General features: G+C 42.3%; 1 long non-coding RNA gene and 1 other non-coding gene across 2 annotated transcripts; one reads left to right on the forward strand and one right to left on the reverse strand.

Moving 5' to 3' along the window:
• The first annotated feature begins 618 nt into the window (after positions 1 to 618).
• On the forward strand, positions 619 to 722 carry LOC120364416 (U6 spliceosomal RNA). The gene has a single exon (XR_005579678.1). It is a non-coding gene; the product is annotated as a U6 spliceosomal RNA (small nuclear RNA).
• A 2289-nt stretch (positions 723 to 3011) lies between these two features.
• Positions 3012 to 12195, reverse strand: LOC120364274 (uncharacterized). Its single transcript, XR_005579571.1, has 3 exons — positions 12130 to 12195; positions 6453 to 6574; positions 3012 to 3282 (listed from the first exon to the last, which is right to left on the reverse strand). It is a non-coding gene; the product is annotated as an uncharacterized LOC120364274 (long non-coding RNA).
• Positions 12196 to 12749: the final 554 nt, after the last annotated feature.

Consider the following 12749-nt stretch of genomic DNA (forward strand, 5'->3'; position numbering starts at 1 on the left):
GCCGGGTGCAGTGGCTCACGCCGGTAATCCCAGCACTTTGGGAGGCTGAAGCGGGTGGATCATTTGAGGTCAGGAGTTTGAGACTAGCTTGACTAATATGTTGAAACCCCATCTCTCTAAAAATACAAAAAGTTTAGCCAGGCGTAGTGGTACATGCCTGTAGTTCTAGCTCCTTGGGAGGCTGAGGCAGGCAGGAGAATCTCTTGAACCAAGAGGCGGAGGTTGCAATGAGCTGACATGGTGCCAGTGCATTCCAGCCTGGGCAACAGGGCAAGACTCAGTCTCAGAAAATAATAATAATAATAATAATTCAGGGAAATTGCATCATCTATGTCTTTCATTTCTGACAAGTCAACTATGTTCACACAACCTGCATTTTTCATACAATAGAGGCCTGAAATGGAAACCAATGACTTCATTTGTTGCTGATCCACAGCAGCAGTGATGGACTCCAACACTGGAGGAAAATCTGGCTGCACTGGATTTATGAAGAGATGGTAAAGAATGTATTAATCCTGACTGCTACTATATACTGGACAACTCAAAGGATTTTTCCAGAGTAATATTCATAGATCAGATGCAATTTTCATTTGACATAACTGTAAAATATAACTTTTGGTGCTAGTTTCAGCAGCACATATACTAAAATTAGGATGAGACAGATATTAGCATGTCCCCTGCATAAGGATGACATGCAGATTCATGAAGCATTTCATATTTTAAAATACCTATCAGGTACCATGCTTAGTACCTGGATAATGAAATATTCTGTACACCAAATTCTCATCACACAAGTTTACCTATATAACAAAACTGCACATATGCTCTTGAACTTAAAATAAAAGTTAAAAAGGAAAAAAAGGAAGATAATCTTTGGTTAAAAAATGACTCCTACCATGTTGACCAGGATGGTCTCCATCTCTTGACCTCGTGATCCACCCGCCTAAACCCCGTCTCTACTAAAAGTACAAAAAAATTAGCTGGGCATGGTGGCGCATGTCTGTAGTCCCAGCTACTCAGGAGGCTGAGGCAGGAGAATTGCCTGAACCCAGGAGGCGGAGGTTGCAGTGAGCCGAGATCACACCATTGCCCTCCAGCCTGGGTAACAAGAGCGAAACTCCGTCTCAAAAAAAAAAAAAAAAAAAAAAAAAATGACTCCTACCTTGATTTTAAGAAAATTTTAATCATTTACTTTAATTCCATTCAGGGATCATAATTAAATAATAATTAAATCTTTCTCAGTTTAAAAAAAAATCCAATTTTTAAAAAAAAATTGAGAAAGAATTCACATAGCAGCACTCATCCTTTTAAAGTATAAATTTGTTTCGTTGTTGTTGTTCGTTTGTTTGTATGTTTGTTTGTTTGTTTGATGCAGATTTTGCTCTGTCACCCTGGTGTGCAGTGGCATGACCTTGGCTCACTGCAACCTCCACCTCCCCAGTTCATGTGATTCTCCTGCCTCAGCCTCCTGAGTAGCTGGGATTACAGGCACCTGCCACCATGCCCAGCTAAGTTTTGTATTTTTAGTAGAGACAGTTTTTCACCATGTTGGCCAGGTGGTCTCGAACTCCTCACCTCAAGTGATTTGCCCACCTCAGCCTCCCAAAGTGCTGGGATTATAGGCATGAGCCACTGCACCCAGCCCGGAACCTCCCTTTCCAGTTTGAATTCCCTCGGGTCCTCTACTCACACCTCTGCACTTCCAGCATTACCTCCTCCTTCTCCTCCAGTCTAAATCCCACCCATTTTACAAGTCCCACTTCAAATCATGAGTTCTTCGATAAAGCCTTCCCAGGCTCTCCGACCCGCAGAGACAGCTTCCCAAATCTCCTTGCATACAGTAGCTGCATCATTTGTTTGGCAAATATTCTGCCTTTCTGGCATATATTCATGGCACATTGTAGATGCTGCATGTATGTTGAATGAATGAATGAATGAATGAATGAATCTCTTCACCAGATTATAAGAAAACTGAAAGTCATGTCTTATGCTACGTTCTAATCCAGGGCTGTAGAGTCGTTGAGGAGAGATACATGGCAATGATGAAAAGATTTTAAAAGCCTAGGAGCCCCAGGGAGGGAGGAGCATTTCCCAGAGTCCTCTCTGCTTCCTTAGTTTAGAGCAACACCAATTTACCTTCTGGCTATGATTGAAATGTTTGTGCCGAAAATTCATATATTAAAAGCCAAATCTTCAAGGTGATGGATGGTATTAGAGGTGATTAGGTCATGAGAGGAAGCCCACATAAACGGAATCAGTGCCCTTAAGAAAGAGGCCTCAGACGGGTGGATCACGAGGTCGAGAGATCGAGACCATCCTGGTCAACATGGTGAAACCCCGTCTCTACTAAAAATACAGAAAATTAGCTGGGCATGGTGGTGTGTGCCTGTAATCCCAGCTGCTCAGGAGGCTGAGGCAGGAGAATTGCTTGAACCCAGGAGGCGGAGGTTGCGGTGAGCCGAAATCGCGCCATTGCACTCCAGCCTGGGTAACAAGAGCGAAACTCCATCTCTAAAAAAAAAAAGAAAGAGGCCTCAGAGGGCTCCCTTCCCCTTCCACCACGTGCGGACAAGGAGAGAAGGTGCTGCTCACCAACCAGAAGGCAGGCCCTCCGCAGCCACCAGATAGGCCGGCATCTTGATCAGAGACTTCCCAGCCCCCCAGAACCATGAAGAAACACATCGTTGTTGTTTATTTATTTATTTATTTATTTTTGAGACAGAGTTTCACTCTTGTCGCCCAGGCTGGAGTACAATGTCGCGATCTCCGCTCACTGCAACCTCTGCTTCCTAGGTTGCAGTGCCTCAGCCTCTGGAATAGCTGGGGCTACAGGCATGCGCCACCACGCCCAGCTAATTTTTGTGTTTTTAGTAGAGACGGGACTTCACTGGTCACGGGCCAGGCTGGTTTTGAACTCCTGACCTCAAGAGATCTACCTGCCTCGGCCTCCCAAAGTATTGGGATTACAGGCATGAACCACTGTGCCTGGCCCATTGTTGTTGTTTATAAGCCACTCAGTCAATGTTATAGCAGCCTGAACAGACTGAGACACTCCTGCAAAAGCATGCCAAGAGCAAAGGGTCTTTTCTTCTTTTGGGGTCAGGGTCAGGGATGGCCTTTAGTAACCATTTTGCCTTGGATATTTCCTGTTCAACTTCTCATGCTTTCTTGATTTGATACCCAGGTATATGGCCAACAGACTCCGACAGGGCCACCAACAGCACATCTGGAAAGGGCTCTGGTAGCACAAAGGTGTCTGTCCTTCCTCTCAGCCACCACTGCCTATGGAGAGAGGGACAGAAGTAATAAGTGAGAAGACCCCTCATACCTCTCTCATTCTACCTCATGGTGATATTCTTCAAAATCTCTGGGCTCCTTTGAGCACCATTAGTATATTATAATATGGTATGTTATAATACAGTATAATATAATGTAGTGAAGTATAATATATTATATTAGCCAATCTATTTTCTGTTCATTGTTTTAGGTTTCTGGAGGGGTCTAGTTTCTGTAACTCTGTTGTCCTATAAGTTGGATACCACTATTTTATGTGTAATTCAATTTTTCTTTTTCTTTTGTTTTCTTTTCCACGGCAGCCTCTGCCTCCCAGGTTCAAGTGATTTTCCTGCCTCAGCCTCCTGAGTAGCTAGGATTACAGGTGCATGCCACCACACCTGGCTAATTTTTGTACTTTTAATAGAGACGCGATTTCACCATGTTGTCTAGGCTGATCTTGAACTACTGACCTTGTGATCCACCCACCTTGGCCTCTCAAAGTGCTGAGATCACAGGTGTGAGCCACCGCACCAGCCTTGTAATTTGATTTTTCTAGCTAATGACAATCACTTTCTGAAAATAAATGCTTTTACTTTTATCTTAATATTTTGAAAAAATATCTTTAGCAGAACTTTTTCCTCATCGGTGAATAGCGTTCATTGGACAGTTCTTCCTGGTCAAGGAAAAGGGAATAGGAAACTTTGGGTTACTTTTGGCCTTATGATTCTAACTACCCATCAGCGGACACATCACAAAATGCTATTTGCTGTCTCACATATTTGACAGATGAGTTGAAATCCTTTTATATAATTCAGCAAACATTTAACATGGGAACACTGTGCTAGGCTTTTGTGAAATATGCAGATGAATGAGAAAGTCTTGGCCATCCGTGGATGATAAGACACGAACATAGATAACTTCACAAGAACTATTTCAGGCATCCCTTCTGACTCACCACTGGCAATAGATTGGGCCTTAGACCAAGAAAAACGAAACGCAAGATTAAAAAAAAAAAAAAAAAAAATCCTTTCAATTTGCTGGGCAACCAACCAAAACTACAGACTTTTCAGGTTTTAGATAGCATTACAAAGAATCTTTCTTGATTATACGTTTGTTCTTGTAGCAATACAAAACGTTTTCTGTGTTTATAGTTAAAGTGATAAAGTGCTGGTTCTGGGACTGTTTTACCGTTGGGGATATATGTGAATTTTTACTTGTGTTTAATTTCAGAGAATGAATACGTAATTCCGGTCCTCCCCAGCCCCCGCCTACCTTCGGGCAGTGGGGGGTGAGGGGGAATCAGGAAGGAACTAAAATACAAGGCTTTTCCTCCCATTTTACATTCCAACTTGTCTCACAGGAAATGAACCAAATAGTGATTCTCAAATGTAACATTGTACTTTTCTGTGCTGTGCTACAAAAAGACCTTTACAGGAATTTTTTTGTGTGTTCCGGAAGTTGCATTTTTTAAGGACAAATGTGGAACTTGGATTTTCTTTTCTTTTTTTTCTTTCTTTCTTTTTTTTTTTTTTTTTTTTGAGACAGAGTCTCACTCTGTCCCTGAAGCTGGAGTGCAGTGGAGGGGTCTCAGCTCACTGCAACCTCCAACTCCAGGGTTCATGCCATTCTCCTGTCTCAGCCTTCCAAGTAGCTGGTATTACAGGCACCAGCCACTACACCCGGCTTGTTTTTGTATTTTTCATAGAGATAGAGTTTCACCGTCTATCTTGAACCATCTATAGGCTGGTCTTGAACTCCTGGCCACAAGTGATCCACCCACTTCAGCCTCCCAAAGTATTGGGATTATAGGTACAAACCACCAAGCCTGGCCAAGAACATGGATTTTCATTTCCTGAAGAATAAATGCCAAACTCTTTTACATTGAAGATCTGCAAAATCTCATCCCCAATCATTTCCAGCTTTATCTATATATCCATCCTTACTCCATGTACCCAGCAATATCCTGTGAAGCATGTCTAATATTTTTATTTCTGAAACTGGATTCCACCTCCCCGCCCTTTAAAATACCCTTTTCTTTCTTCTGAATCCTACTGCTAAAATCCTCATCTTTCAAGGTACATCTTCAAAGAGGAGGCATCCATAAAGCATCCCACTCACCATTCACCAAACTAGTATTTCTCCTTTCCTGAATTTTAATAATTTTTCTATAATTAAGAGTTATTATGGCAGGGCACAGTGGCTCACAGTCAATCTCAGTACTTTGGGAGTCTGAGGTGGGTGGATCACAAGGTCAGGATTGCGAGACCAGCCTGGCCAATATGGTGAAGCCCCATCTCTACTAAAAAATACAAAAATTAGCCAGGCATGGTGACGTGCCTATAGTCCCAGCTACACAGGAGACTGAGGCAGGAGAATTGCTTAAGCCCAGAAGGCACAAATTGCAGTGACCTGAGATCGGCCACTGTACTCCAGCCTGGGCGACAGAGCAAGACTCCGTCTGGATAAAAAAAGAAAAATGAAAAAAAAAAAAAAAAAGTTACTGCTTTTCTAATTAGAAATAAAAACTAAATGGCTTGCCTTTGCTTTATTGGTAAATAAATTAAAAAAAAAACAACTAAAAAGTATGAACTAGCTTGTCAAATAAAACATGCACATAACTTTTTTTTTTTTTTTTTTTTTTTGAGACTGAATCAGTCTTGGCTCACTGCAACCTCCACCTCCCAGGTTCAAGTGATTCTCTTGCCTCAGCCTCCCTAGCAGCTGGAGTTACAGGTGCACACCACCACGCCTGGCTAATTTTTGTATTCTTAGTAGAGACGGGTTTTACCATCTCTGGATGGCCAGACGAGTTTTGGCCAGGCTGGTCTTGAACTCCTGATTTAAGGTGATCCACTGGCCTTGGCCTCCCAAAGTGCTGGGATTACAGGCATGAGCCACCGCGCCCAGCCCCCAGCCTAAACTTTTACACTTTGAATACAAGCAGCACATAACTGATATCCGTCCAAAGGTGCATCAGCCTCATTCTCTGATCAATCTCTCCCCCCTCTCACTTTCAGCCCCTACCCTCATGCCAAATACGTAGCAATAAAAAGTCTATAAAAAGGGGAAATAAAAATGATGTAGTTGGTTCAGAATGCAAAAACTTAAATAATGCCATGGCACAGAAACAAACAAAAATTATACAGTGAAGAGCTGAATCGCAGCCATATATCTACTTGCCTTCTATTCTCAGGTCCAGGGCTTTAGCTCCCACAGGGTAGTCAAGACTAACAGCAGCCAACACGCAGAGAGCTTTAAGGATGGGGACTAGGGATGGGGCTCCCTCTTGTGATGGAGCCTGAAAAAAAGTTGGATACCCTATGGCTTAAAGCTACAGAAGCGCAGAAGTTGGGAAAAGAGGAATTCAAGGACAGAGCCTGATATAGTGAATGCATCAAAAGAAAAAAATAACATTTTAATGGAAGATTTTTTAAATGACAAATTAATACATGTCATAGTCCTATAAATTTTTCTCAAATTGACGCGTGGGTTTAATTTTTTGGTATTCCTGCCTTACTTTGATATTGTAAATACTGTGATAAATATTGTGTAAATATTGTCACATTTACCATATCAACGTAACGAAATAAGGCAGGAATACCAAAAAGACTTCTGTGTTTCTGCTTCTGAACTGAGGCCCCAGGCTGCTTTGTGGACATAAAGGCAATACTGTCAGGTAGGAAAAAGTGAGCATGGAGGAAACAGGAAAGAGACAATAAATAAAAGACTACAGCTCTTTCCGCTCAGAATAGCCTCGTGCAAAGTAAAATTCAAAACCACATTAAAATATTTTACATAAGAAAGAGTATGAATTCCACCTCTCCAGTTAAGAGTATGAATTCATTCTAGATAAAATTAGGCTTGGCCACCTGTAATCTCAGTACTTTAGGAGGCCGAGGCAGGTGAATCACCTGAGGTCAGCAGTTCCAGACCAGCATGGCCAACATGGTGAAACTCTGTCTCTACTAAAAATACCAAAAATTAGTGAGGCGGGCACCTGTAATCCCAGCTACTCAGGAGTCTGAGACAAGAGAATCGTTTGAACCCGGGAAGCTGAGGTTGCAGTGAGTCAAGATCGTGTCATTACACTCTTGCCTGGGTGACAAGAGCAAAACTCCATCTCAAAAAAAGAAAATAGGACTGGCATGGTGGCTCTTCCCTGTAATTTCAGCATTTTGGGAAGTCATGGGTTTGAGACCAGCCTGGGCAACATAGCATGACCTTGACTTTAACCTAAAAATAAAAAATAAAAAAAATTAGCTAGTCTGGTGGCTTACTTCTGCAGTCCCAGCTACTCAGGAGGCTGAAGCAGGAGGATGGCTTGAGCCCAGGAGATTGAGGCTGCAGTAAGCTATGATCACGCCACTGCACTCCAGCCTGGGCTGCAAAACAAGACTCTGTATCAAAAATAAATAAATAAATAAATAATTTCATAGAACTGCTTGATAAGGAATTGAAAATAAATGTGCTTATGATACTTAAAGAGATAAAGATATTCCCTTCTTTAAAAAAGAACAAGAAGGCCGGGCGCGGTGGCTCAAGCCTGTAATCCCAGCACTTTGGGAGGCCGAGGCGGGTGGATCATGAGGTCGAGAGTTCGAGACTATCCTGGTCGACATGGTGAAACCCCGTCTCTACTAAAAATACAAAAAATTAGCTGGGCGTGGTGGTGCGTGCCTGTAATCCCAGCTACTCAGGAGGCTGAGGCAGGAGAATTGCCTGAACCCAGGAGGCGGAGGTTGCGGTGAGCCGAGATGGGGCCATTGCACTCCAGCCTGGGTAACAAGAGCGAAACTCCGTCTCAAAAAAAAAAAAAAAAAAAAAAAAAAAAAAAAAAAAAAAAAAAAGAACAAGAAAGTAGGAAGCAAAAAAATCTATTATAGAACCAAATCTATTATAGAAGAAATAGGTAGCTCTGAAAGAGAAATAGAAATTTAAAATTTGACATTAAAATTAAAAAATCAGTTGAAAAAATGAACTCTAGGCTGGATACCTTCTCCAAAAGGAGAAAGAAGTTGAGGGGAAATATATGGTTTTGAAGTTCTGTGATAAATGGAAGATTAGTAATTGCAGTTTCTCCATTAAACATAATGGCAGGCGGGGCACAGTGGCTCACGCCTGTATTCCCAGCACTTTGGGAGGCTGAGGCAGGTGGATCACAAGATCAGGAGTTCAAGACCAGCCTGGCCAACATGGTAAAATCCAGTATCTAAGAAAAAAACAAAAAACAAAAACAAAAACAAAAAAACCAGCCAGGTGTGGTGGTTCGCGCCTGTAATCCCAGCTACTTGGGAGGTGGAGACAGGAGAATTGCTTGAACCTGGGAGATGGAGGCTGCAGTGAGCTGAGATCAGGCCACTGCACTCCAGCCTGGGCAACAGAAAAGGAAAAAAAAGTAATAATATAAAATTGATTTAATGACCAAAATTTCTTATTGAATCTCTGATTGTCATTTTTGGCAGCTTAGCTCCATGTGTCAGAAGGTAGTGTGCTATGCTGTCAGAAACTCTCCTGTCCCCTCAGAGCTATGCCAAATGCAGTGAGAACCCTGACTGAAAGTTAGGAAGTTGATCTTAGCAACTTTGAGTGCTGCATACACCTTCCCCATAGAGGCTAAATCTTTATGCTTATATGTATCCCTGAAAGATTTAAAGGCTTGTCGCCCGTTCATACCAAAAAATATCTTCTCCATCCTTTAAAAGCGTTCCTTACTTTGCAGGGGGAGACAACCACATACATCATGTACCGAAATTTATCACGATAAGGTTCCAAATCCTATTTTATACTTTAAACCATCCCATTCCAGACAATATTCCATGCTAGAAGAGTAGATATCTTAAAAAAAAAAAAATACTGTTCAAGAACAGTGGCTCATGCCTATAATCGCAGCACTTTGGGAGGTTGAGTTGGCCAGATCACGAGGTCAGGAGTTCCAGACTAGCTTGGCCATGGTGAAACCCCATCTCTACTAAAAATACAAAAATTAGCTGGGCATGGTGGTGCATGCTTGTAGTCCCAGCTACTCAGGAGGCTGAGGTAAGAGAATTGCTTGAATTCTATCCCCTACAGGAAGAGAGCATGCTGATTGGTCAGCTCAGTTTGATTACAGGGTCCTAGTTTTACATATTTTGAATAATACTTTGTAGCACGTCTTCTTGAAAGTGGCAAGAGGAAAAGTGACTCAGATACATTTATACACAGAAAACAGATTTTCGCACACAAATTGATAAATTATGTCAGAAAATGTATTCAACGATTGTGAAAACAATTATGGGGTGAGAGTGCTTAAAAGAATGTTAAAGTAAACCTCCTGAGAACACTGTTATGATGGGGTCGGGGGTAAAGTTATACAACAAATCGTTCAACATACTTTAATATGTCACGATGTGTTTAAGAAAAGATAAAAACACTAAAAAGCTTTCTATTTTGTTAAATAAAAGTATTTTATCTATCTACGGTGGCTCACGCATGTAATCCCAGCACTTTGGGAGGCTGAGGCTGGCGGATCACCTCAGGTCAGGAGTTCGAGACCAGCCTGGCCAACATGGTAAAACCCCATCTCTACTAAAATACAAAAAATTGCCAGGCGTGTGGAGTGTCCCTGTAATCTCAGCTACTCGGGAGGTTGAGGCATGAGAATACCTTGAATCCAGGAGGCGGAGGTCGCAGTGAGTCAAGATCATGCCACTGCACTCCAGCCTGGGTGACAGTGAGACCCTGTCTTCAGAAAAAAAAGAAAAAAGAAAAAAGTAATTTATCAAATAATATACACATAGAAAATTTTAAAGTCTATTGTAAAAGAATCAAATTGTAGAGCCTCCAGTAGGATAAAGAAATAAAATATAGGAAAATTTATCAAACCAGTTGGTTAGTCCAGGCAAACAAGACAGGTTGTGTTAAAGCAATGATGGAGAAGAAAAAAGGAAAGCAAAAGGATAATAAACAGAAAGCCTCTACTGAACGAGCTTTTAAAAATACCCATGCTCTTTGGAACACTTGTGCACAGTTAGTGGGAATGTAAAATGGTGCAGCTGCTATGGAAAACAGAATGGAGGTTCCTCAAAAAATTAAAAATATACTTACCATATGATCCAGCAATTCCACTTCTAGCTACATATCCAAAAGAATTGAAAGCAGGATTTCAAAGAGATATAGTATTTGCATACCCGTATTCACAGCGGCATTATTCACAATAGCCAAGAGACAACCTAAATGCCCATCAATAGATAAATGGAGAAAGAAAATGTGTTATGTATATACCATGAGATATTATTCAGCCTTAAAAAGAAGGAAATGCTCACCCAAGCTACAACATAGATGAGCCTTGAGGACATTATGCTAGACATAAGCCACAAAAGACAAATATTGTATGATTCTACTTATATGAGGCATCTAAAGTAGTCAAACTCATAGAAACAAAAAGTAGAATGGTGGTTGCTGGAAGCTGATGAGAAGAAGTGGGTGTAGAGTTTCAGCTTTGCATTATGAAAAAGTTCTGGAACTCTGTTGCACCACAATGGACACTTACTTAACACTACTGAGCTGTACACTTAAAAATGGTTGAGATGATAAATTTTACGTTGTGGGGTTTTCTTTTGTTGTTGTTCGTTTGTTTTAACACAATTTTTAAAAAATGCCCATTCTGGCCGGGCGTGGTGGCTCATGCCTATAATTTTGAGGGACTATGTAACTTCTCTTCTCAGGTCCATAAGGGATGCGGTTTCAAAGGCAAGAACTTCCCAGCGCCATACCTCCATCCACCTCCCCATCGGGGAGCCTAGAGTTCTTTGTCTAACTTTCCCTTGCTGTGTGTGGGAAGGGTAGACAGCCCAGGTGAGCTTCCTTTGTTTAGAAAGCCCACCAAATGCCTTGGAAGAAGGGGCTGTATTGCGAGCCAGGCAGTGAATCCAGCATCACAGTAAAAGATGAATCACTCCAGAGGAAGTTTGGAAAAGCTCCTCTCACTGGATGTAAACTTGAATGGGGTGGAAGTAACTCCGGGGTTAAATTCCCCCTACTCCCTTACCTCTTTACCTATATGGACTTCTCTCTCTGGGATCCCCTCCCACGATAACGTGGGAGCCTTCTGTCTGTCTCCCTCTTTACCTGTGTGGACTCCACCTCTGGGTTCCCTTGAACGACAGCGTGGGAGCTCTCTCTTTCTCTCTCTCTCTCTCTCTCTCTCTCTCTCTCTCTCTCTCTCTCGCTCCCTAATAAATTGCTTCTCCGGGGTCCGAAGTTTACTTGAACAAGCTCACCACGCTGCCAGTTTCCTCCTCTCCGTTCTTGGGTGAGTCAGGCCCAAGGACTTAGGAACACACATCCACCTGGGGAACAGTGAGCATCTTTGAGACACCCCCACAACCCTGCTCCTGTCACCCGGTTACGTTTCGGAGGCCATAGGCGGGTGGATCATCCAAGGTCAGGAGTTCCAGACCAGTCTGGCCAACATGGTAAAACCCCGTCTCTACTAAAAATACAAAAATTAGCCAGGTATGATGGTGCAAGTCTGAAATCCCAGCTACTCGGGAGGCTGAGGCAGGTGAATTCCTTGAACCTGGGATATGGAGGTTGCAGTGAGCCAAGATAGCACCATTGCAATCCAGCCTGGGCAACAGAGTGAGACTCCGTTTAAAAAAAAAAAAAAAAAAATTGCCGGGCATGGTGGCTCAAGCCTGTAATCCCAGCACTTTAGGAGGCCAAAGTGGGTGGATCACTTGAGGTCAGGAGTTCGACACTAGCCTGCCCAACAGGTGAGACCCCATTTCTAAAAAAAAAAAAGAAGAAGAACAAAAAAAATTATACAGCAGGTGGAGGCCCAGAGTTTGAAGGAAGCTCAGCCTGTTCACTCACTGTATGTGGCCGCTGTGGCCTCACCTCTCAACTTGCAATGGACAGAGCACAGTGGAGCTTCTTAACCTAGATGGGAGAAGAGAATAGAGAAATGAAGGAACTACTCAAAGAAAGGCCAATGTAGCAGTTATTGATACTAGACAAAATGGAATGTGAAGCAAAAAAGTTTAGCTAACAAAGGATGCTACATAATTATCAAGGAAGAAAAATCATGTGTATGACTATGCATTTGCATGTACCTAACAACATGGTTAGAAGACACATAACACAAAAATGACAGAAGGACAAGGAGATACTTACAAATATGACGGAGTTTTTTTTTCTTTCTTTTCTTTTCTTTTTTTTTTTTTTTTTTTTTTGAGACAAAGTCTCACTCTGTCTCCAGCCACCAGGCTGCAGTGCAGTGGCATGATCTCAGCTCACTGCAACTTCCACCTCCCAGGTTCAAGCATTTCTCCTGCCTCAGCCTCCCGAGTAGCTGGGATTTCAGACTTGCACCATCATACCTGTAGACATGCACCACCACGCCCAGCTAATTTTTATATTTTAGTAGAGACAGGGGTTCACTGTGTTGGCCAGGATGGTCTCCATCTCTTGACCTTGTGATCTGTCCACCTCGG

This window comes from Saimiri boliviensis, chromosome 5 (genome assembly GCF_048565385.1).
Source record: "Saimiri boliviensis isolate mSaiBol1 chromosome 5, mSaiBol1.pri, whole genome shotgun sequence".
Classification (NCBI taxonomy): domain Eukaryota; kingdom Metazoa; phylum Chordata; class Mammalia; order Primates; family Cebidae; genus Saimiri; species Saimiri boliviensis.